Source organism: Felis catus, chromosome A2 (genome assembly GCF_018350175.1).
Source record: "Felis catus isolate Fca126 chromosome A2, F.catus_Fca126_mat1.0, whole genome shotgun sequence".
In the NCBI taxonomy this organism is placed as follows: domain Eukaryota; kingdom Metazoa; phylum Chordata; class Mammalia; order Carnivora; family Felidae; genus Felis; species Felis catus.
The window spans coordinates 132086307-132110622 of NC_058369.1; the positions used below are offsets into that span (position 1 = coordinate 132086307).

The window sequence follows — 24316 nt, forward strand, 5'->3', positions numbered from 1 at the left end:
AAGGATATTATTAGAATTAGGAGAATAGATACTTTCTTGCCAAGACAGGTTCTATGCTGTCTGGTTAAAATCGCAGTATAAGATAAAATAACACAATTCAGTTCAAATTCTTGTCAACCAGAATCCTTTCTAGTGAATATTGTGAATATACATCACTTGACATCATCTCTATTTTTCAGTAGCCTCCGTATAAGTGTTTTGAGAGTGGAATATGACAGCTTCAAGCACAATCTCAGGCAACACAACATCCTTGAAGGCTAATCAGAAATATGCAGAGATCTCTGTGTGGCACAGGGTAGCCAGATACATGGCTTCTTGCTATGTAACAAGAGGGAGGCTCAATTGTATGCATCTGGCCCTCCAAAAAGTGCTTGATATCCAGAATAAAGATCAACAAGTAATTTTGAAGATGACTCACTTGAACAGAATAGCAGTTTCTTCAAACCTTCAAGACAATATGATAGACGTAGATACATATACGACTTAAAAAAATTACATGATCCTTACATGAACAAAAACCCCTTTTTGGAGTAGTAGATTAAAAATATCTAAATTGCTTTGAAGCTTCATAGGCATTTCAGTTTTTAATGAATAGCAGTAAATTATCGACTACTTATAAGTCAAAGTATATTAACATATTTGATTCTTATTAACCGATACTGCTGTAATTGCTTTTGGACTAAACACTCAATAAAATGTGAATGAAATGCAGTCTTATATAGTGTGCTGTTTTTTCTGTATTTGCTTCTCTCCCTAATCCACTTTCTACTCTTCTCTGTGCCTGAGGATATTGAACCCTATAGAGTAAGTTACCAGGGTTCCTTGCCTTCTGGTTCCAAGTGAATTGGGCCAATGTGAGCCATTGACAAAAGATAGGAGGATAGAAAGAGAGAGAAATTGGGCATTACTTGCACTGCTCCCTCTTTGGGTCTCCAATCTGTCAGAGGCTGCTCAATCCATGTCTACAGCTCATGGTGAGCGACTCCTCTTGCATGACTATAGCTCCTACTAGATTCTTGTAACCTAATTTTCTCCCTTTACCATTCAGGTGATGGTTTCCTGCTGTTGCTAGCTGCTGGCCACTCCTCTATAAATACTCCCTTACTTAAATCCTCTTAGCAATCCTACCTGAGTGTACCTTGTTTCTTGCCAGGGCCCTTACTAATGCATGAATTCTCCTTCTATTCAGACTCTGTCAAAATTAGGAGCTCCAAGTCTTCCTCAAATGCCTACTTCTAGGGACAGGACTCAAAGTGCAGAGCATAGAAGGAGGGATAACTGATTTCATCATAAGTATGTTTGAGAAGAGAATTGTTCTACCCCCTCCTCCACACATGCCTTCTTCCTAGCATTTCTCCAGCCTTCTCATTTCCTCACTCTTTCTCAAATACATGGAGTGTTTCTCTGCCTCAGGTCTGCATACTTGCTCTTTTCTCTACCTAGTTCTTGAAAATATCTGGTAGAAGAGGGCTTGATTTGCCTCCTCACTTTCTTCAAAACTATGCCCTAAAGTCACAGTTGCATTGAGGCCTTCCCTGTTCATTGCAGTTAAAATTGCAACCCTGACTCTATCCCTGCACCTTGCTTAGTTTTAATCACTAGACTTATTTCCAACTGAAAATATTTATTTATGTTTTAATAGTCTGTCTCTTCTCCCTAGAATGTTTTTTTCATGGTGATATTTTCAGCACCTAGCACAGTTTCTGGAACATATTAGTAGCTTAGCTTTATTTTCTTTTTAATGAGTGATTTATGAGAACAAAGCACATAATAAGATAAAATGAGACCTCTATACTCTCCTTTCTATGGGGACTTCCTAAGGACTAATTCATCTATAAGGTACTTAAGAACTCAATAAAAATGGGAGACAAAAATACCTCAGTTGCAATTAAGGTTTTCCCATCATACTTTATGAAAACTACTTTAATTTGAAGATGAAACTATAGGTTGGGTTCTTCAAGCAATTTTAAAAATATTATGTATTTTTATACATTTATACATTTTATAAAATGTTTTTTACATATAATATTATGTAAAAATATTATATAAAAAACAATATGTAGAAATACATTCTCTTAGGTAAATCCAAGTAACAAAAAACAAAAACCCTGCTAGCTGTAGTTCAGGGCTAAAATGTACTGAAGCTAATGACATGAAGTACAGAGATAAGGGCATAACATAGAATCCTGAGTCAGACTTAAAAAGTAGAATTTCCTCTCAATTATGAAGAGTCAACAACAGATTATTGGGGAATTTGGAGAAAGGCAGGAATAGAGAAGCCACATAAAAAACATAGGATGGTAAAAGTATAACACAATGTGACTCCATTAGACAGATGCAAGTCTACTTGATTTTTAAACATTCCAGTTCAAGAGAGTCACAGTGTTCAGTATTTTTTTATTTAAGAGCTGAGAGTCTTACTTCCAAAATGTTTTCCTTAACACTTGCCTACCTTAACACTTCCCTATGATATACACTTTTCTCATTTCATCCTATGTTCAGAAAGTATATGTAAATGTCAATCACTATCCTTGGTTAAGTAATCCTATTTGGTGACTTCATTTATTTACCTCATTTACCTCCATTTATTATTTAACCAAAATAAGACCTGCTACACTTATGAGTTGCTCATATAATCATTTGTTGAATTGAGTTCAACTTCCTATCTTCATAGTTGTTTCTTCCACAGTCCCTTTACTTTTGCTTTGGGTTTTAATGTCTCACTTTTTAACACATATATTTTTGTTGCAGTCTGAGCCAATGAAAATACCCTGTCATATTTTCAAATTAGGAAGCCTGATATTTATTTGTTTGAAATCTGACAAGATTTGAGTATACTTACTATTCTCAAAAGCTTTAATACTATTCTCAAATCAAGTTGCACTTTTAGAATCATTTGGGAAGCTTTTACAGATTCCCAGACCCCAAACCCAAAGAAACCTATTTAATTTGTCTTTAATAGTTCCTGAACATCATTTAAAAAAAAAACTTTTCCTACAATAATTTTGTACAACACAAGACTGGTACCACTGCCTTAGATTCAGATTTATAGATTTATTTTTGCATTAATTTACCACAAACTTGTTTAATCTGAAAGGGTCCCTGATAACAAGATGACCTAGTGGGCAGACAGTATTACAGATAGCTGGATGCTTGTGCAGATATCTTGAATCTCTGTATGTCACATGGATGCAGCCTTATGTTATCATCCAACAAGGAGGATTAGCTGGGAAAAATATGAACATATTTATCTTTATCAGAGTGGGAGGAATTACACAATTGCTGGTGTTTATCTTTGACTCCCTGGAGAATAGGTCACACAGTTTTAAGCCAGCCTTCCAGCAGAGATGGAAACATCAGACAAAATGCTTATCTGACATACCCATAATAATTTAACATATCGTGCCTTTCCCTACTCTGTTGTTCATTTGTACTGCCAAACACGATAAGTTAACAAAGATAGACTCACTGTTAGCATTTAAATATTACAATGCTTCTCTGTCTTTATTATCTATTTTCTTTCCATCCCTTTTCCTTTCTTTTCTCTATCCTGCCACTTTTAATGTCTTTTCCTCCTCCATTTTAAGGAGCTTTTATGATAATAAGGGTTATTTTTTATTATAAGCAAGTGACACTGTGATAAATTCCTCCATATGATGTATGTAGTGGCACATTGTCTTACTCAAATGATTAATTAAAATTGATCATAAAAGCATGCTAATTTACTGAGGCCTCTTTAATACCTTTGAATCCTCTGTTATGAAAGAAAATCACGATAATGTGCAGCCGCGGTGCCATTAGTCTTTGAACAAGGAATCCTTTGAGTTACGGACAGCTATACGCTTCTCTTAAGTTCAGTGCTTTTAAAGGAAGCAGCAGAATGTCCTTTGGCAACTCCCTGACAGATTTCATAGGATGTGTTTTCTGTTCTATTGGGAAATAGAGCAAATGTATCCAAGGGAATTGGGTAGACATAAAATGTATCATTCTAATTATGTCTGTATGGATTGAATATTTATTCTAGTTCTTTGAAAATTTAAGTACATATTTCTAGTGTTAACAATTACCTGACACTTTATGAAATGACGCTGTCTTACAATGGATCCCAGGAGAAAAGAGAAAAAATTGCTGAGAACAGGATTTCAAGCCCTGCAGATCTCATCTTTATCTGTCATCACTACCTCTCCCCCCTTCTAACCAATCAGCTGGAATCTGGCCATTAATATCATAAAATCCAGCCATAACATAATAAAAACCACAAAGTGAGTGCTATAGAAAAAGAAAAAAAAATAGTAAAAGTAAAGAAATGTAAACTATTGAAATAAAGGATTAAATCTGGCTGAATCCCCTAAATTCTCATGTCAGGTGCTTTAAATATAAATAAATAGAAGGAAATGTTGATCCTGGTATTATTAATTTATACAAGCAGAGAAGGCTAGAATCTTCATAACCTTTAGGCTATGACTCCTATGTGAGACAAAAAGTTTCAGTAAATTCAGGGGGAAAATTCAGTTTTACTGATTATAAAGCAATTCAGTCCAAATGGATGATCTGGGGTTATATTTAGATATACACTGAAGATCTGACACAGAGATGGAGAATAATCAAGGGCTCCTCTGTTCTGACTACATCAACATCATAATCATCATCAGGCATTAATTGATGTTTGGGCGCGGTGGTAATCACTGGTGCTGTGAACAGTAATGAAGACACATTAGACATATTGGAGTAACAATGTGAATAGCGGTTTGAAATTTTATTTTCCAACAGGGAAAAAGCAAATATTCAAAAAAGAATAATGAAAAAGCTATATGGTTGCAAGAATTCTATGTTGTGTCACTAGATTCATAGATGAAGCTAGGGAACATTAGGATCAGAATTAAACTTGCTGGTTAAATTAAGCCCCTAAGTGGAACCACCTTTGCCCAAAGCATCTCTTGGTTCACATTTTACAAGAAAGATATAATGCACATTTTTAAGTACATGATGTCATGGGAATGTATTTTAATTATCACATACTTGTGATTTGGAAAAAGAAAGGACTCCTACCTTTTTTTAAAGCACAAGAGAAACTTGAGGATGAACAAGCATATTAGCGTTTGGCTCTCTTTCTAACTTGAACACCTGGGAAAATAAATGTCTGCATTTATTTTCTCTGGAAACAGAAACACAATCCTAGGGCTAATAACTAGTGTTTACTGAGTGCTTACTATGTGCAAAGCGCTGTCCTAAGAACTTTGCATAAATTAACTCCTTTAATCCTCATCACAATCCTGTGTGGTAGGTATGTACTATTATTATCACCATTGTACAGAAGATCTAAACCAGAGAGGTTAAATAACTAGACCAAGGTCACAGAGCTGGTAAATGGCATAGCTGGCATTTGAACCTGGGAATGGTGGGTATAGATTCTTCACAAAAAAACCATCACACCTGAGTACCTGGGTGTATTGGGGTAATTTTTTAAAAAAATTCTTCTTGCCTGTGCCTAGGATTCTATCACAACCTTGTAAAGTTAGTTACTTTTTATTATGTCCATTTCAGATCATTAAAAGCTCAATGATTACAGTAAATAGCTGAGCCTATGTCAAAAAATAATAAAAGATGATCATCAACCATTAGAGGACATATTTGCATATGGTCCTGGAAGCCTCTGGAAGGAGGGGGTAGGGCATGGGCAGAGAGGAGCTCAGGACACAGCCTACCTGAATTTTCCCCGGGCTCTAATCCTAGGTTGGATCGCAGAGGGAGTGTCGGCCAGACTGCAAAATTCACAAATCAGTGATAAAATTTCTTGGGGGAACAAAGCTTTGATGTACATCTATGGGGAAAGACTTTATTGTTGGCTTCTCTGAGGCAGTAGGACCCTCAGGCTATATAGAGGATAAGTACAAATCAAGGACCAAGGCAGGTCTGAATAAATAGGGCCAGTGTTTTGCTTCTGATATGTTTACTTACTGTATCAGGCTATGATCTGATTCTAGAGATTGAGGTTAGGGCTCTCATGCTAAGGGCTATCATGAAATAGACTATTATACCACATAAACAGTGATGCTAAAGGGTGAATTCCTTGTCTGTATCTGTCTGACATAACTGGTCAGTGCTTCCAAAATGCTTGCCAGGAAAGCCTCTGTGATTTGTCCAGATTAACATCATCTAAAACCTCCCCAGAGAAGAGATGAGATAGTTCCCCTTCTCTCTTAAGTTTCAGAAGTCAGAAATTGTTCTTTCTAGTGTTCAGCCAATAACTCTTTTTATAAGAAATGTTTTATAATGTTCCCTTTTTATCCTAAAATGACACTTTAGATAATATATCCTATGTTATAATATATTTTTTAATGTTTTATTTTATTTTTGAGAGAGAGAGAGAGAGTGGGGGAGGGGTAGAGAGAGAGGGAGACGGAGGATCTGAAGTGGGTCCCATGGTGACAATGGAGAACCCAACGTGGGACTCCAACTCACGACCTGTGAGATCATGACCTGATCTAAAATTGGTTGCTTAACTGACTGAGCTACCCACGTACCCCTAATATTTTTTTAAAAAACCAGTACAATGATCTGGTTTCATAATAGGAGAAAGAATAAAATGAAATATTATGCATTTAATATGAAAAAACTCAGTCATGACTACAGAAGAAAATAAAATGAAGAGGTGAGATGTTTTCATCTATATACCTAGAATTCCAAACATGTGACTGTTGTAAGTTCAGACTGATACAGGTATGTTGAATTGGTTGTACTGGTGACTTGAATCTCTCAAGTGACAGTGCTGTCAGGACATGATTTTATAAAATTATAGACAACTTTTGGTTAAAGTCCAGAAAAAGCAAAATAAAATCTTCCCTCTATTTGCTTAGTACTGGCGTTCCTGGAAAACGTACCTCAGGGAAAACCATACAAAAACACATTGTGCTTACTATAAAATATAGTTAGCTTCTAGGCTCAGATTATAAACAGATTTTTCATCTGTGTAAGTGACCAGTGGTATGTTTGAAAGTCATGTGGGCTGTGGGACGATTCTTTGTTAGTGGACTGCTTTGCATGCTGTAGAACATATCTTTGGCTATCTCTCTTGAAAAACTAGAGCCCACCCTCATTGTGACAACCCCAAATAACCCATGCTTTCCCAAAACACACCCTACAAGGAGGTACCACCACATGGAGAACCATTGGTCACTTGCTTCAATAGAATTTAAGTCTTTTTTTTCCTCTTTTCTTTAGTGGGAATAACAAGCTATTCATCTGCACTCATGTTTCAATGACTGCAGACTATATGTACTGCACACGAAGGTTATTGCTAAGTGCCTCTTTAACCTTATAAAATGCCAGAGAAGACATTAAACAAAAATCTCTCTGTAAAACTGAAGTTGCTCTAAGAATGATTCAGCCATGGCAACAGTGAAAGTCAGTTTTTAAAAAGAAAAGTGTTCTTTGGCCAGTGTAAATTCCAGAAGGGAAAAAGAAAAAAAAAAAAAAGAAAAAGCCATAGAGACCATCGTGGTCATTTTGAAGGCCAAAGAAATCTAAACCGGGTTTTATCCAAAACAAAAGTACAAATGCAAAGCAGTTTTTCAGAGGGTCAGTGGCTCTAACACAAAATTATACAGTCAAGTCCAGTTAGCACGAATCCAGCCAAAAAAATCAATGTTACATATGTCCTGTCAGAATGACCCACACATAAATCTCCTAAGTGCCAGACATATTGATAAATCTACCAAGGACTAATGTTATCTGACTCTTTCACAGATAAGATGCCACATTTTTTGTGGCATTCATAGATTATTTTAGACAGGAATAAATTCCTAGAGGAAAAGAGGATAAGAAAAAGAAGATAAAGTATATGCTATTAAATACATTGAAATTTCTTTTTTCTGTATTGTTTGAAAAAGCACAAACTTAGTGACATTCCATTTTGTCAAGGTGGTTCTAAGACTCACTTAATCCATGAAAACAAAGTAGACAATATTTATGGGATATCAGGAAGCCAATATGCTCCAGTGACTACATTGATAGAATATCAGGACAATGCCCAAATGGATAAAGACTTGGTTAGACACAAACAGTACGGATTTTAATGCTTTTTAACTTCTTGGCAAGCATTAATATTATTAAGAAATCTCAGAGTGTAGGTAAGGTTTTGAAAAGTTTTAAGATACAGACCCCTCAATATGTCAATATAGACAAAGAGTAAACATGTATATTTTGTTTACTAAAGATAGTATTACCTCAAATTCAAAAAAGTACTATTTTTAGATTTATAACATTGGCAGGAATTTTAAAAAGTGATCCTCTTGCACAACAATGTGTATATGCTTAATACTAATGAACCCTTGTTTTATTTTGTTTGTTTGTTTAAATGTTTATTCATTTTGAGAGAGAGAGAGAGAGAGAGAGAGAGAGAGAGACAGGATGAGTGGGGGAGGGGCAGTGAGCAGGAGAAAATCCCAAGCAGGCTTCAGCTGTCAGCTCAGCGCCCCATGTGGAGCTCTATCTCAGGAACTGTGAGATCATGACCTGAGTGGAAATCAAGAATCAGGCTTAACCAACTGAGCCACGCAGGCTCCCCAATACTAATGAACTCTTAAAAAAATGAGTAATTAAGGAGTGTCTGGGTGGCTCAGTCGGTTAAGTGTCAGACTTCACCAAGGTCATGATCTCACGGTCCATGAGGTTGAGCCTCATGTCTGGCTCTGTACTGACATCTCAGAGCCTGGAGCCTGCTTCGGATTCTGTGTCTCTTCTCTCTCTCCCCCTCCCCCACTGCTCACTTGTGCTCTCTCTCTCTCTGTCTCTCTCAAAAATAAAACATTAAAAAAATTTTTTTAATGAGTAAGTAAGATTTTTTAAAAAGTGAACCTCTCGGGTCAAAATTCTGCACTTTTGAAATCTGAATATAGTTGACACACAATGTTACATTGGTTTCACATGTACAATTTAGTAATTTGACAAGTTTATACATTATGCTATGTTCACAAGTATAGCTACCATCTGTCCTGTTACATTGCTATTACAGTATCATTGACTGTATTCCTTATGCTGTGCCTTTTATTCCCTTGACTTATTCATTTTGCAACTGGATGCCTGTATCTCTCTCCTTCACCCATTTTGCCCATCCCCATCCCAATCCCAATCCCCTCTGGCAACCTTCAGTTTGTTCTCTGTATTTATAGGTCTGATTCTGTTTTTGTTTATTTATTTGTTTTTGTTTGTTTTTAGATTCCACTTATGAGTGGAATCATATGGCATTTGTCTTTCTTAAGTCTGACTTACTTCACTTAACATAATACCCTCTAGGTCCATCCATGTTGTCTCAAATGGTGTGATCTCATCTTTTTAAGGCTGTATAATATCCCACTGTGTGTGTGTGTGTGTGTGTGTGTGTGTGTGCGCGCGCGTGCATGTATCTCACATCTTCCTTATCCATTTGTCTATTGATAGACATTTAGGTTGCTTCCATGTCTTGGCTGTTGTATATAATGCTGCAATAAACATTGGAGAGCATATATATTTTTGAATTACTAAAACTCTGTACCTCTTAATAATTTTCTAAGCCCTGTGTGCTACATTGTAATCAGTGTAGTACAATATTCATTGGAAAGTAAGCATTTTGAATTCAAGGATATGATTTTTTTGTTTATAACTATATCCACAGAGTCTAGAACATGCCTCTCAAAGGAGAAATTCACAATACTTGTTTAATAAATGTTGACTTTATTATTAAATATTACTTGTTTTTATAAGCTCCAGTGTTTTTGAGTGTATAATACAGTCAGTAATAAAATATATTTAATTGTTGGGATCAAGTGAGATAATGTGTATAGAACTACTTTACCAACTCTTTCTGTTATGGATTATTTTTACATGATGTTACTTTGATACATTTATCTTTTTTAAAAATAAAATCACAGATATTAATCAATAAATGAGTAAAAGCCAAAAGAGTACCTGACTTCTCAATAACATTACACAGTTCTTCAAACACTATTATTTTTTGTTTTCATGTCTTAGTGTCCAAGATTTCACTGACCACTCCTTCCCAATCTCTTTTGTTAGTTTTCCCTAGAACATTTTCCTCTGGAACCAGGTCTTGGATCCCCTTCTCCTCTCTCTTTATATTCTCTCTTTTGGTGGTACTGTTTATAACCATTACTTTATAAATCATCTACAGATTGAGGATCCCTCAATTATGTCCATTTCAAATGTCTCCTCCTATACATATTTAACTGCCCACCTGATCTTTCAACTAGGATGTCTTACAGGCATATCAAAATCTGTGTGGCTGCAACTAAATTCCTTTGCACCTTACCCCACCCCACCTATGTTCACATTTGTTCTGCTTTCACACTTCTCCAACTTAGGAGATGTCATCACATCTACTGATGTATCCATTCAGTTGCTCAAGTCAGAAACCTGGGAGTCATCCTTAATTTACTTTTCCTAATCTTCCTGCCTTCCCCCAGCCAATGCATCAACAGATTCTTTGAGTTTTCCTTCAAAATATCTTGAAATCTGTATTTTTCTTCATCTTCTCTGCCAAGACTCTGGTACAATATACACCCCTTCTTCCTTGGAGGACAGCAATAGTGTCTGACCGCAATTCCTTCTGTCATAGTCTATTTAGTTACCAAGGGGAACAATTTGAACTTTAAATCATTTTGTCCTCTTTCATGCTCTCTCATTGCATTTAGAATCTAATCCAACCCCCCCTTGATATTTCTAATATGGTTCTAATGATTGGACTGTTACCTGTTTTTTTATCACCTTATTTTATATCTCTCTTCTCTTCCCTCCTCTGTTCCAACCACTGTGGCATACTCTCTGATCTTTTCACAAACAAATCTATTTTTATGTTTTAGGACTTTTATACATGCTTTTGTCTTCCCCCAATACTCCTTGAAATGGCAGGATCCTTCTCATTCCTTAGTCTTCAGCATACGTATCTCTCCTAAGAAAAGTACCTCTTATTTCTTTATCTAATCAGCCCCATTCCTTATTGTTCTTCATCACTGTACGCCTTGTTTTCTCCATAAGACTAAGTATTATTTGAATTTATTTGTTTATTTATTTATTTATTTATTTATTTACTTACTTACTTACTTACATAATGCCTATCCCCCTAACTGTAGTCTAGTTCTTATAGGGCAGAAATATGTCTATTTGGCTATTACATATCTGGAGGAGAACCTGGGATCTCAGAACCAAGTTTCCTAGGACACTTCATTTTTTTTTTCAGAAAACTTAGCTCAGTTTGTAATTATACAGTCCTTAGAGTGATCATTTCAATCATGTCTGTCTGTTCCACAAACAGAAAGCTCCCATGAAGACAGAAACTATGTCTGATTTTGGCCACTTAGTACATAGCACAGGGCTCACATATAATAATACTTAGTGCATACTTCTTAAATTTTATTGACTGAATAGTAACTTTAGAGTATTTAGAAGGAAAATTTTACCAGATCAACAACCTTATATCAAAAGCAGCAGATTCTGACCTGACCATGTTTAATGCACTGTATTGTTCTCTTTACTCTTGGAATGGGCATATCATTTAGTTTCCATTATCATAAATCTCTTTAAAGTGATACTTTTAAAAATCGTGTTTAAACATTCTTAAATATAAAAGATTTTCCGTAAAGAATTCTAACAACTGCCTATGTTCATAAAACCATAGTGTGAAAACTTCTGCTGAACAATGTCATTCAAAACTAAAAGGTTGTATGACTTTGATAGTTAGGCTTCTTGTATTGCCTATAAAGAAAATATGAACTGTTATACTTAGTCTCCATGAGTTCCATTCTGGATTATAGAGCAGTCTCCCTTCATGAAAAGAAAAGGAAGGTGGACATTTTATTTATCCTAAGTCTCATATTTTATTATGGAAGTGGTAGCCCTGCAAATTCAAATACTGTGGAATGTACTTTAGAGCCTGATAACTTTAAAAATGAAATTTGTCAAGCTTATGTTCAAGTAGTTCAATGGAGGATTAAAAACTATATTACTGAACTCAGGTCCCATGAAAAATGCCACCTCTTATATTCCAAGGGACTTAGAGTTTGAAGTTGCTGGAATCAGCTATGCACTTTGCTTTATTCCAAGAAGATAAAACCTCAGAGCTCCCTTCACCATAAATAAATGTGCACTAACTACATTATCACATCATTGTTTTAAGTCTGTTCTTTGCGAATTACCATGTTATAGTTAAGATGGTGCTTAACAAAGTCTCTGTAGCATTTCTGGTCCCTGAACTCTGCTAAATAATGAGCTGTGAAGGGATCCTTGAAGAATCGGTAACATTTACATAGGTGGCAGAAGAGGAAAGAAAGATGCTTGGAACAGGCAATGAACAAAGTATGTTTGTAGGTTAGTAAAAATACTGACCTATGTTGCTCAGAGGGAATATGTGGGAAGAAAGAAAAAATAAGGTAGGCTAGTAGGGAGACCAGTGAAGATCTTGAAAAGCAAGCAGAATTATAAAATTGACCTAGTGGGAGATAGGGAGTCACTGAAGGTTATTAAGCAAGTGAATAAATGCTCCAAAGTCATGTAGAGCCCTCTTTGCGTTTTTCATGGTACCAGACTTTGTTTGAAAATGGTCAGAGTTATGGATCTGATAAACAGAATTGTGAAGCAATGCTTACTAAAAGATATGTATACATACAAACTTCTCAGCACATAATAGATCCTCATTATGTGTTAGCTCCCAACCTTCCTCTCTAAGACTTTTGTGCCTTTGGGTTAGTTAGTTTTGCTGCAGTGCATGGTCATTTTCCCTGAAATAAGGTAGCTATAACATGATACTTGTCATTTGTCTATCTTACAAAAACCTTTTGTAAGAGAGAGCATCCAAACATGAATATGATCATCAAATTCCTGGAGGCAATATGGCTAAAAGAGATGCATTTTGTGCAGCTGTTAATTGTTATACCAACAGATTCTATACCCAACATATTTTAAGGAAAAGGTTGAATAATTGATGAAAATATAAGCATAATTCAGAGTTAGATATTCGATTATAGTTCAAGTATGCTTGGGAATCATTAAGGCAAATGGAAATTTCAATTGTAAATAACTGTCTACCAAGGTCTAGCATTTAGGATTCTCACCCTGGAGAAGTCCTGAAAGAATAATCTGATGTGGAAATCTCAGAGGTTTTTAGGAATCATATCTATCCATACTGAGACTTTAAAACTCTCAACTCTCTTCCCATCCTGCTTAGCTATTACAGTGCAGCCATGAAACCATGGCAGATAGTACCTCGACTGAGACCTAGAGGTCCAGGTGTGTCAGGTGTAATTGCCACTGGGGTGATGACTAAGCACACATGAGCCATCTCAACTTGGGGTCCCATCCAACTGCTCTTTTGAATGCCTTTCTCAACTACCATATTTAAAGTTGTTTTCTTTCTGCCATAATACATCTGAGGAATGACTGCCCCTTGAGCCCAGGAGCATCTGCTCATTGCAGTCATCCACACATAGTCTGGAGAACAGTGTTTGTGAAGTCAGGCTTCCCTAGAAAAGATGGCATCAGAGCAGTCTATTTTCGTGAACTCATCTGCCAGTCTCCCTCCCTTCATGAATATCAGCAGTAAGGCCTGACCGTGGTATTGCCAATGTCTGTGAAGCCCAACATCTCTCTGAAGTCTTAAGGTTGTCTGACTTCCACTTGTCTGCTTGAGATTGTGTGCTGATAACTATGGGGTGACCTCAGCTGCTGACCTGTTCTGACAGCCAACTTAACCCTTCAGTTCTGGAAATGCCTCTTTCTCAACTTCCAACATTATGACTGATGTAGCCAGCCACTGCTATGTATAAAATGGCTTAGTGGTGCCACTAGTAAAATAAAGCTGCATCACAAACTGTGCTACTGCTTTGGCTCATACCCGTGGCATGTACATATTCTCAAATTACCCATCAAATCCAGAAACACTACTTGACCATCTACTGTATGCACTTGGGGTTGATTAACCCCTGGTGTGCCAATAGGCCTGGTGCCTAGGCCTTCTTGCTCTTCAAAGGCCATTGACAACATTTAAGAACTGAAGAAGCAAAAAAACCCAAAAAAACAGAAAAACATTGATTCTGAAATATAAAAAGAAAAAAACCCTGAAAATTGTAAAGTAATAAATGTTTAAATGTCTACAAAAGTTAATATTGCTCCAGCTTTGTTCATTGTTAAGGTTCATGTCCATCATGTCCATTAAAATTTTATGACCATTGAAAACAATTTGTAATTTAGATTATTTTACTTTGCAAGAATTCCTGGATGTGCATTATGAGCTGAGACTGGAGAAATTAGAGCTAATCATAAAGTGTTTGGCTTATCACCAAATTTCAAAAAAAAATACAAATATCTTTAAAATTTTATGGTAAAATACAGTAAAAATGAGCCATAATGTGACTGCTAAAATTTAACATGTTTCAGATGACATGGAGTGGGGCCTCTAAGAAGTTTCTCAGTCTTACAGTGACATTAAGGCAGCTCTATATCTGTATGTGGTCCTAAGAAACACAAAGGTGAATAAAACTATACCTGCTTTCAGGGAGCTCACACTCGAATAAGAGTCACAAATACTGAAACAAACATGTGAAATACAGTGTGATGAGTGTTAAGATGAATAATCTAGTCAGGCAAAAAAGAAGTTTGTTAAAACATGATTCTGTAAGAGGTACTGCCAACTTGGTTTGCCCAAGTTGTACTCCAGAATTTCTGGAGTCCCCTGTGAAGTTATCTCTGTATGTGGCTATTTAATATGGAATCTTATAAAGACCAAAAGAGGATTCACTGAGAATGGCAGATCCATCCTTCAAAATGAAACAGTGCCTGTATTACTATGCCTTAACTTGAACATAAATCCAAATACCTGTAAAGTGTATGTGTTGTGTTTTGATAAACATTTCCCATTCTCCTCCTTGAGGAGCTAATTTTGATTGACAGTTGATAGAGCTTAGGGGGTAGTCTCCCTTCCCATCCCTGTGCATATGGAGATTTTCTTTCCTAAGTTTTATTAATATATTTATGTGTTCCACATCATTCTTGCCCCACAGTGTTCTGTCATGAAATTGCCTTTGCGTTAGGGTCTTTATTTATATCTTAAATATATTTCCAAGTCTCTGTTATATTTCTCAAGGTTTGCTCCAAAACTAATAAAGTAACAAGCCATCTTTTAAAATATTTACTGTGTGTTGCTCTATGCTATACATATACATTTCATCTAGTTCTGATATCTTTTCCATGTGGGTATTAATATCTCCATTTTACAGATGAAGAAAAATTGTCTCAGAATTTGTGTTACTGTTCATGGCCACATGGCAAATATCTTGAGCAAGATCTAGCTCCCTGCTGTTAATTCCCACCATCTTTTCACTACAGGATATCTCCTCCCAAATCTTTATCACACGTTTCTTATCAGATTGGTGTTTTCAGTACTTTCTATAGGGTGCCAGCCCCATGTGAGAACCTCCAATAACTGCCAGATAGGTCACCTTCCACTCAATGTTTCTGCCCTTTGCATTTTGACCACAATGAGAGTTCTTTCTGTCCAGGGTTTCTTTTATGCTTTTAATACAGGAAGAGTTAAATAGATCTCCTCTGGGCAAGAATAGTCATTTACTTGCTGGAGTCTCAGCTGGAGACAAATTTTCTCCCACTGTACAGTGTCAGGGCACTTCTTGTTTAATGCCATTGAGTTACTTCTCCTAACAGCCTCTCATAAGTCCTATTGTTCTGTTTTTTCCTTTCCAATACTAGATATACTGCTGAATTAGAGAGACAAGCTCAGAAGGCTATGGACACAAAAGCCAATTCATGTGGTTTCTTTGTTGTGGGTTCCTTACTGCTATTTACAGATTATTCTATTTACTTGATAATATAATTGCTCATAGTTTGCTCTCAGTTAACAAGTCTGTATTAATTGATTTCTATAGCAGTCTGCTCCCTTTAATGCACTTTGCAAAATGTCTGCTATTTACTTAGTGTTAAGGATGGAATGGCTTCTTTCTAATCTGTATGCTCTGTCCTATGTCTGTTTTTTCCCTTTCTGTATAATCAGCAATCTGTTTGCTGTTTACTGCAGCAGTGGAAAGGGTTATAATTTGTTCCCTTTAGTGGGAAGAGAAAGTTGCTGATTGGGATCATAGTTGAACATGAATCTTTTATAGGACAGAAATGTGTACAACGTGTTTAGTGATTAAACATTCCTCAGAGGGTGGTCTGGTTTACTTTCTTGATTCAAAATCTTGTGCATTATACAAAGTTAGTTCAATATTAGGAAAACAATTAGTATACTACTTCCTACCAATAGGTCAGGAAAGAAAAAAAAACATTTGGTAATTTCAATAAAATTAGAGAAATTCTAGAAAAAAAATTTGCGTTCATATATTTTTTAAATCTTTCCAAAATCACATATGAATTTGCGTTAACATGTGTTGTTTCTATAACATCTCAAATCAATGGCCGACTTCATTCTTAGTAGTATCCAGTTAAAATCAGGTGGAAAACAAAAATGTTGTTATTTTCATTGTTATCTAATTGTTCTGGAAGTGCTAATCAAAGCCATAATATATGGAACCAAAATAAGATGTATCATTATTATAAGGAAAATGCAAAATTATCTTTATTTGCATATGGTATAATTATATACAGAGAAACACAGAAAAGGATGAAGTGGAGAACTATGAGAATTAACAAGAAAGTAAAATGAAATGTATTGATGCAAGATGAATACACAGCCCCCTCCTCTCACCTCATAAATGACCCAGGAACACAGGCATTATTATTATCAGCAGCAGCAGCAGCAGCAGCAGCAGCAGCAAATGTGGTCTCTCAGGAGTCTCCCAGCCAGTGATGCTACTGCTGTGGATGAATATGGTAAAGATGGACCATGTCCTGAGCATCAAACCACAGTGCAAGCTCAAATTCCAAGGTCCCTTCATCAAGATTGTCACCATCACCCTAAAACTTGGCAATCTGATGGAACAAATGCATGTTTTAAAGTGAAGAACCTGGCACCGTATTGATGCAAAAGGGGAGTTTGATTAATCTGTGATGTTATAGCCTTCCAGTTACAATCCCAGTGAGAAAAATAAATACACATTTACAGTCCAACTTGCATTTGACACCTCTGACTACAGTGGAAGCAGCACGACCAGAGGCAAAACCAGAAAACATGGATCCAAAACTAGGTATGTTTTAATGGCCAGCAGAAAATAATAAGCCACATGTTGTATAAATCAATAAAACACATTTACAAATACAAAACAGACAGAAACATGAACAGTGTCTAAATCTCTCAGTTCCTCACCTTGGGAGGACACTGAAGTTAACTGATGGATGATGGTAGGACACTGCAGGTGAAGTTCAGAGACTGTAGGAGAATAAACAATTAAAAGATGATGAACTTCTGTATTAGTTAGCTCAAGCTGCCATAAAAACACCACATACTTGGCAGCTTAAACAGCAGACATTTATTTTCTAACAGTTCTGTCCATGATTAGGGTGCCAGTAAATTTCATTTCTGGTGAGAGCCCTCTTATTGGCTTGTAGACAGTTGCCTTCTTGCTATGTGCTCACATGGCTTTTCCTTTGTACTCATATGGAGGGAGGGAGAGAGAAATAGAATGAGATCCAGAGAGAGAGAAGAGAGAGAGAGAGAGAGAGAGAGAGAGAGAGAGAGAGAGAGAGAGAGAATGAGATCCATTTCTGGTGTCTCTTGCCCTTCTTATAAGAGCACCACTGCAGTTGGACTAGAGCCCTGCTTTCCTAACTTCATTTAACCTTGATTACCTTCCTAAAGGAGCTATCTCCAAATACAGCCACATGGGGGGGGGGTAGGGTATGGCTTCAGTATATTAATGGAGGACATAATTAAGGCTATGATAGCTTCTTTATGTGAGGAAGACAATGCAGAGTAATAATTCAACTTCTGCTTTAGTCACAGCTCCTCTGGGATTTCTTTCTTTACCCTTGGGGTAATTATAAGGAAAATCTCCCTGTAGAGGCAGCATGCAAGCAATGGAACATTGGATTGATGAATCTATTATATCTTGAGATTAAATTTATCTTAATAATGTTTAAAAATAAATTGATGATTGATGATGTCTCCCAGGTCTTTCCTTCCAATTACCCTTTCCTACGTGTATCTCTCTCTCTCTCTCTCTCTCTCACACACACACACACACACACACACACACACACACACACACAACATAATGATGATGTGGTAGTCATGAATAAAAAGCACATAGTAACTGATTGACCTAGCACATTGAAATTTTGCTGCTTTGTTTTCTTAAAGGGGACTAAGCTAGTTACTGTTGGTTTGTTTAGTAAAACTGAACTGAGATTAAGAGATGTTTAATGCATGTTTAGTTTAGCTAATGTATTTCATCTGATGTGTTTTTGTTTTTGTTGTTGTTGTTGATGTTATTGTTGTTATTGTCACAAGATTACAACTATTGCTGTGGCTTAAACTCATGTGTCTTAATGAATGCCAGTGGGTTAAGTTGGTGTTGCTGCTGAGGGCTGTGCTGGCCCCTTATCTCTACATTGTTGTGAAAGTATGATTTATTTATATGTTGGAAAACAAATGTAAAGATATATTTTTCCATGTAAATAAATAACATTTATCATTGGAAGGGACGTCCTTAGTAACAGTCAAGCCTAGATTATCCTTTCACTGAAGAAGAATCAGAGAGAAGATGAACCTACCAAAAAGCACCTACTGTTTTTCCACAACTCCTAACCTCCACTCACTTCTAGCACACTTACCCCCAGGTACAGTGGCTTTAGTTTGGAATCGTGGAGAGTAAATCAGCCTGCAGAATCATTAGGAGAGAGGGTAACCAATTTTTAGGTAGAGAAGGAGAGAAGGGGGAAATGTGAGAAAGACTCTTCAGATAATCCAGAAAATAGTCATTTAGACTATGAATATGAACTTTTTTTATGGTATAAAAGAGCAGTCCAATCCTGTTTAATTATGTAACATCTTAAGAAAAAAAATAAAGCTCCAAAACTGAATTCTGTTTTGTTACATTTGCTAAACTGCAGAGGTTACCATTGTTATTTTGTCATCAGAAAGTTGATTTTAAAATAGGCTTCATCTGTGAAATATATATTTCATGACTAAACTGTATTTCCTTTGGTTGACTTTAGCTCAGGGTATGAAGATAACACAACTGAATATTTTTTTAAATGCAAAATCAATAGCCTTTCTATATTCCACCACTATAAATACATGCATACCTACATACAATTAAGTAAAAATATATAATGTGGAAATCTCATTTTCAACTCCAATGAAGACATAAACTACAAAAGAATAACCTTAATGTTAGAAAAATATGTGAAGCTTATATGAAGAGAACTATAACACTCTATAACTATATGGTTTTTTAATAAAAAGATGCTTATACTAAGAAGAATAAATAGCTTTAAGGTATCAATCATTCCCAAATCAATTATAGTTTTGATGAAAATTCCAATGAATATTTTCCATGTTGACAAAATGTTTCTAAAGGTACTTTGAAAGAATAAAAAGTTGGTATAATAGAATAGAAAATCCAGAAATAAACCCACTATTTTATGGTCAATTAATCTTTGGAAAAGCAGGAAAGAATATCCAGTGGGAAACAGACACTCTTCAACAAATGCTGTTAGGGAAACTGGACAGCAGCATGCAAAAGAATGAAACTGGACCGTACACTTTCTTACACCGTACACAAAAGTGAATTAAAAATGAATGAAAGACCTAAATATGAGACAAGGAACCATCAAAATCAGAACACAGGCAACAACCTCTTTGACATCTACAGTAGCAACTTCTTACTAGACACATCTCTGGAGGCAAGGGAAACAAAAGCAAAAATGAACTATTGGAAACTCATCAAAATAAAAAGCTTCTACACAGCCATGGAAGCAATCAACAAAACTAAAAGATATGCAGATGGCTAACACACATGAAGAGAGATGTTCAACATCTAAAATTAACAACACAAGAAACAATAAGTGTTGGCAAGGATGCAGAGAAAGGGGAACACTTTTGCATTGCTGGTAGGAATGAAAACTGTTGCAACCACTCTGGAAAACAGTATGGAGTTTCCTCAGAAAGTTAAAAATAGAACTACCCTAGGATCCAGCAATTGCACTACTCTGTATTTACCCAAAGAATACAAAATACTGACTTGAAGGGATACATGCACCCCGATATTTATAGCAGGAAATGTTTTTTAAAGAGAGAGATTCATTCTCAAATAAATGTATACATAAAATTGGATTTGTTAATATAGAGGTGATGGGTGGATTTGACCAGGATAGGTTTGGTGGAGTAGTATGAATGAGCATCTTATCAGAGTGGGTTCAAAAGAAAATTGGAGGTAGAAAATGAACAGTAACAATTATATTGAGTAGATTTGCAATAAAAAGGAGCAACCAGTGAGTGGTGGATAAATTTATATCTTTCTCTTTTTTAAAGAAAAGAATTATTATAGCATGATTTTTGTTGTTGGTGGTGGTGGTGGTGGGAATGATCCATAAAAGAAGGAAGAATTAATGATGCAAAAGAGAGAAGTCATAATAGGGGCAAAGTCTTTGAACATGCTGATGGTGGCTGGGATGTTAGGCAAAATAGGACTATCTTCATCCCATGAAAAAGATTTATGATTATATGAAAAAATTAAAATAAGATAAAAATAGAATAGATTAATATAGGTAAGGAAAGGATAATTCTTTTTTTAAGTATTATATGTACATTAATGAGAAAAAATGCATACCTGTTAAATATCTGATGGATAACTCGATAAATTATGGTAAGTTTATTAAATAGTATCTAATGTTCTAAATAATGAGTACAAATGTCTTACCATGACCAAAACATACCATTCATAAATATATATGACCAAGATTAAGGAACAAAAAGCAAGTTCCAGAACACAATATTCATAGTACTATCTCACTTATTTAAAGAAACAAGGAACACATAAACATTTTTGTATATATACATTGAAGGTCTTTGGGAAAATACACAAAAAACTTTATATTGATCACATAGAGGGAGGGTGAGAGAGTGTCTACCTTGTACTTTGGATCCTTGTGTGCTATTTGAAGTTTTAAACAGAAACATCTGTTGAATTTATAATTAAACATGGTAAGGAAAAAAGAGATATACTGGGTAGATTCTACCAAAATATATAAAATTAATACTTCCCCCAAAAATTAACTAGAAGGGAAAATGAACTGGAAACACACACACACACACTCATACACATGAAGACACTGAGTTAAAATGAACAAATTGCATGACTAGTAATCCATCTACTCAACACTGAAATGTATTTGTTTGTTCATTAGTTGGTTACTATGTACCCAACAATTTTAAATAGTGTGTATGCAAATATAAGCATGAAACACTGTCTGTTCTCAAGGAGCTGCCAATCCAGTGGAAGGTACAGCGTAAATATGAAATTATAGTTCAGAGTGATAATGCCTACACATGAAAAGGATGGGCAGACACAGGGAACACATGTACGCTGAATTTCTAAATACACCTAGGCTGAGATCCAATAGGCAAGTGGGAGTATTCCAGAGAAGAAAGAACAGTCCAGGTAACAACAATAACAAGTGCAAAGGCCCAGAACAAGTAAAGGTGTCACATGCTGAGAGAGCTGCAAATTAGAGAGCTACAAATTAGTTTCATTAATGTGTTCCCAATATATATCACAATGCCTGACACATAATACTTGTTACATAAATATTTAACCGAATGGGTTTGGCTGAGCATAGGGTCACATTGGGGGGAAAAGGAGAGGTTGCAAATATTTCATACAAATGACAAGCAAATTCAAGAAAGATATGTCAATTAAAATAAAACAATAACTAGATACCATTTAACTTACCAAAATATTAAAACAAAAGGAGACGCCCAGTGCGACTGAGAGTGACATCGAACTGCCAATACTCTTGTGCATTTTCAGTGACAGATAGGTTGAACACTTGAGGAAAGAAAGTTTTGCAGAATAAATCAAGAGCTTTAAAAATGTACATGCTTCTAATCTAACAGTTCCTCCGTTGGGCAACTCTCCTGAAGAACTTTCAGTTCCAGAAAAAAAAATGCTCAAATCTGTTACAAAAGTATCAATTTCTGCAATACTTTCAGCAAGTCAGAACTAGAAATAACCTGTCATAAGAGTGAAGAATATTCAAGTAAATTATCCATTCTGCATCATTAAAGAGGATACTTGAGGAAAGTTTAAAGTTCTCTGGAAAGACCTTTGTTGTTATGTAAAAATGTAAATTATAAAAATGGGAAACATATATTTTTTAAAAATGAGGTGCTGTAGGCTAGAGAAAATGAAGCAAAGTGTTGACTGTAGTGATGTTACATGGGAGAACTACAAGTGACACTTTTTCTTTCTTCTACCTCTCTATAATTTCCAAGTTTACTATATACATAAGAAAGCCACCACATACACTAAAACAAACTTTTTTTCATATGTAGTAATTATCCTACATTGAAAATACTCACTTAGAAATGGTGCCCTGAAGCCTGGAATATGGAGTAGTGGCTTTGATAGTTCTGTTCTCTTTATGTTAGTTTTTGTCTGCTTCCCACAATTAATTTGAAGGTAAGCCTTTAACATTAACATAGGATTGTTTATACATGGGGAGAAAAGTGAAGGAGGGCTAGTTAGAATGGGTCTGGCTTTATAGTCAGCCTTACTAGAGAGGAAATTCCTGAGAACAGTGAGTGATCTATATTCAGAGTTCCTAGGGGCCTGTGGAAAGAAAGGGCAGCTGATAATGTGGATCCTGTGACATTGCAATATGGTAAAAGGCAGAATGATTGACTATCTAGATTTTAACTAATATATCATAGATTCAAATCATCCAATAAACTCATTTTCAATAATGAATATGTCAGTTAATTGTAAGTTTTTCTTTATTCAAGGTTTAATTTTTTACCACATTTCCCCCCTCTTTTTATCCCATCATAAAATTCCAGTAAGGGGTGCACATTTCAGGTGAATGAATTGCAGTTGTCATTGTATAGTTCTCTTTGTCTAATAAAAATGAACTTTTCCTTGGTACTAAGTGTTCTTTGTATATCAAGGAAATTAGCCCCTTGTTTGGCAAATAAGTTCCTTATTTGCTCTTACTTGATCACTTATCTTTTGACTTTGTTTACAATTTTTTTTTGCCATGCAGACATTTCCAGTGTATAATTTTCTTAAGCTATACTCATGAGTGCAAGAAATAAAAATATAGTAATATTTTCCTTTGTTTTTGAATATTTACCTTTCCAGCAACCCCTCTGCACCCCTCTTGTTCCACGTGATAACAGGTGGATTTTATTCACTTGTATAAATCCAGTTACTTCAAGTTTAAATTATGGCAACTCAGGACTTCACTCCCTTACCTGTTTGTCCTTAAAGAGGCACATAAATTCTGGGAATCTTCTAGAGGGTCATGGTGTTGGCAGAATGTGATTAGTCCCTCAGTTGGGTTCTGTTCATGTTTGCATCTTTTGTGAAGGCTATTAACACCTATTGATGGTTGGCTTCACTAAAATGGCTGTGGTCCCCAGTTGTACAGTATAGTCCATGCTGCCATCTGCTGGTGTTTCCTCTTGTTACAACTGTGAGACCTCTTCAGGTCCCCTAGCTCACTCTAGGAATTTACAGCTATATACTTTTCAGGGGCTTTTACTCTCCGGGGCTACAAAAAGTTGGTGGGATTGCCTCAGCTTCTCCATACAGGCATCCCAGTTGCTCCTACTCTACTGTGATGATGCCAACTAGGACTCTTGTGAAGAACTCTCCTGCTCAGACTTCCAGATAGGAAGCGAGGTACAGGTCTTTTCTAACCTTCTTTCTCCTACCCTTCAGAGAATTTTTATTTTATTTTGGGAAAACAAAAATTGACTTATGGCTCTCCATATTTTTTTGTCTTCAAACTGGTCCATACAAAGGCCAAGAAATTGACACAATTCTCTTTGACTACCCTAAGGTTGTCTTTCCTCTTTGCGTCAATGAAGATTGATGCTTAGATTGACACAGTAGTGCAAAGGGAGCACAGGAAATAATCTACCTACTTGAATTTAACGATGTCATCCTATACCAATTTTTATGTAGAAAAACTTGTCCATCCTCCTGCTCTTGCTTCTGGGCTTAGGTCATGGTTATTCTAAAGTCTTTTTCACCTCAAGATTTTGCAGAATTTAATCTGCATTTTCTTCTAGTATTTTTATAGACTGACATTTTAAACATTTAAATCTTGGACTTAATCTGATATTTATTTTTGTGTACACAGTAAGACAGGAACC

General features: G+C 35.8%; 1 long non-coding RNA gene across 3 annotated transcripts; it reads right to left on the reverse strand.

The window, feature by feature from the left end:
* Positions 1–3026: 3026 nt before the first annotated feature.
* On the reverse strand, positions 3027–23875 carry LOC111559533. 3 transcript variants are annotated; one of them, XR_006594439.1, is made up of 3 exons: positions 21891–23875; positions 5050–5124; positions 3027–4691 (listed from the first exon to the last, which is right to left on the reverse strand). It is a non-coding gene; the product is annotated as an uncharacterized LOC111559533 (long non-coding RNA). The 3 variants fall into 3 exon arrangements; XR_006594440.1 differs by lacking the exon at positions 21891–23875 and adding an exon at positions 17303–19046; XR_002740574.2 differs by lacking the exon at positions 21891–23875 and adding an exon at positions 5706–6392.
* Positions 23876–24316: the final 441 nt, after the last annotated feature.